The sequence below is a fragment of the Gossypium raimondii genome, chromosome 5 (assembly GCF_025698545.1).
Source record: "Gossypium raimondii isolate GPD5lz chromosome 5, ASM2569854v1, whole genome shotgun sequence".
Taxonomy (NCBI): domain Eukaryota; kingdom Viridiplantae; phylum Streptophyta; class Magnoliopsida; order Malvales; family Malvaceae; genus Gossypium; species Gossypium raimondii.
This window is the reverse complement of record NC_068569.1, coordinates 1-2,033: the sequence shown is the minus strand read 5'-3', so window position 1 is coordinate 2,033 and position 2,033 is coordinate 1. Positions and strand designations below refer to the sequence as shown.

At 41.0% G+C, this 2,033-nt stretch overlaps 1 long non-coding RNA gene across 1 annotated transcript; it reads left to right on the top strand.

The window, feature by feature from the left end:
• The first annotated feature begins 1,304 nt into the window (after nt 1–1,304).
• Nucleotides 1,305–1,789, top strand: LOC128041304 (uncharacterized). The gene is made up of 3 exons (XR_008196080.1): nt 1,305–1,350; nt 1,697–1,718; nt 1,764–1,789. It is a non-coding gene; the product is annotated as an uncharacterized LOC128041304 (long non-coding RNA).
• The last annotated feature ends 244 nt before the right edge of the window (nt 1,790–2,033 follow it).

Sequence of the window (2,033 nt, the reverse complement as noted above, 5' to 3'; positions counted from 1 at the left end):
TTTCGCCTCCGTATAGGATAGTGGATCGCTTTCGGAATACATCGGTACCTATGCCTTCGTGAGATTTTCATCTCCGTATAGTCATAGGGAAAATGTATTCCCCAGAATTGAACTTGATCTATATGAGCCTATAATGGGTGAAGATCGAGGAATCTGCTAGTTCGGGTACCTTTGCCCTAGAAGCCGAACTTCATATAGTGAACATTAGGAATCCACCTTAGGTAGAACTACACTGAACCCTAGTAGATATCCAAATAGGTGTTTTACTATTTATTGATTATGTTTGTATGATACTGGCTTTTTTTTTTATTTTGATTGCATGACATGGCATCTCATTTCATTATAAAAGGCGTTGGTTCATATTCAGTTGCTAGATAGAAAGCTTATCATGGAAAAAGAGTTTCTTGATAAAGTGATGGATAATGCGGTTGTCCGAACTTGGTCTGAAACGACACAGCAAGAGAAAGGCGATAGTTTGGCTGACGGATATGTATCAAAATTGTGGGATTCTGTCACAGCTTATTTAGGGTTTAGGGTTTAGGGTTTTAGGGTTTAAGGTGTAGGGTTTTAGGGTTTAAGGTTTAGGGTTTAGAGTGTAGGGTTTCAGGGTGTAGGATTTTAGGGTTTAGGGTTTAGGGTTTAAGGTTTAGGGTTTAGAGGTTTGGGGTTTGGGGTTTAAGGTTTAGGGGTTTAGGGTTTAGGGGTTTGGGGTTTAGGGTTTAGGGTTTAGGGGTTTGGGGTTTTAGGGTTTGGAGTTTGTCATTAAGGGTTTATGGTTTAGGGTTTAGGGTTTAGGGTTTTAGGGTTTAGGGTTTTAGGGTTTAGGTTTTAAGGTTTAGGGTTTTAGGGTTTAGGGTTTAGGGTCTAGGGCTTAGGGTCTAGGGCTTAGGGCTTAGGGTTTAGGGCTTAGGGTTTAGGGCTTAGGGCTTAGGGCTTAGGGCTTAGGGCTTAGGGCTCAGGGCTTGGCCTCAGGCTCAGGCTCAGGCCTGAGGGTTCCTGGGGTTGAGGTTGAGGGGGTTGGGGTTGAGGTTGGGGTTGGGTTTAGGGTTCGGGGTTCCTAGGTTTGGGTTTGGGGTTTGTGGTTTAGGGTTTAGGGGGTTTAGGTTTAGGTTTAGGTTTAGGGTTTAGGGGTTTAGGTTTAGGTTTTTTTTGGGGGTTTAGGGTTTTAGGGGTTTAGGTTTAGGGTTTGGGGTTTAGGGTTTTGGGGTTTAGGTTTAGGTTTTAGGGGTTTAGGGGTTTAGGGTTTAGGGGGTTTGGGTTTAGGGTTTAGGTTTAGGGGGTTTAGGGGTTTAGGTTTTAGGGTTTAGGGTTTTAGGGTTTAGGGTTTAGGGTTTAGGGTTTAGGGTTTAGGTTTTAGGTTTGGGTTTTAGGTTTAGGTTTAGTTTAGGTTTTGGGGTTTAGGTTTTTAGGTTTAGGTTTAGGGTTTAGGGTTTAGGTTTAGGGTTTAGGGTTTAGGTTTAGGTTTAGGGTTTAGGTTTAGGTTTAGGGTTTTAGGGTTTAGGTTTAGGTTTAGGGTTTAGGTTTTTTAGGTTTAGGGTTTAGGTTTAGGGTTTTTTAGGTTTAGGTTTAGGGTTTTAGGTTTAGGGGTTTAGGGGGTTTTAAGGGTTTTAGGTTTAGGTTTAGGGTTTAAGGTTTAGGTTTAGGGTTTAGGTTTAGGTTTAGGTTTTAGGGGTTTTAGGGGTTTTTTAGGGTTTAGGGTTTTAGGGTTTAGGGTTTAGGTTTTAGGTTTAGGTTTAGGTTTAGGGTAAATTTAGGTTTTTTAGGGTTTAGGGTTTAGGGTTTAGGGTTTAGGGTTAGGTTTAGGTTTTTAGGGTTTAGGTTTAGGTTTAGGGGTTTAGGTTTTAGGTTTAGGTTTAGGTTTAGGTTTAGGAGGTTTTAGGTTTAGGGTTTAGGGTTTGGTTTAGGTTTAGGTTTAGGTTTAGGGTTTAGGTTTAGGGTTAGGGTTTAGGTTTAGGGTTTAGGTTTAGGTTTAGGTTTTAGGGTTTAGGTTTAGGTTTAGGTTTTTAGGGTTTAGGGTTTTAGGTTTAGGTTTA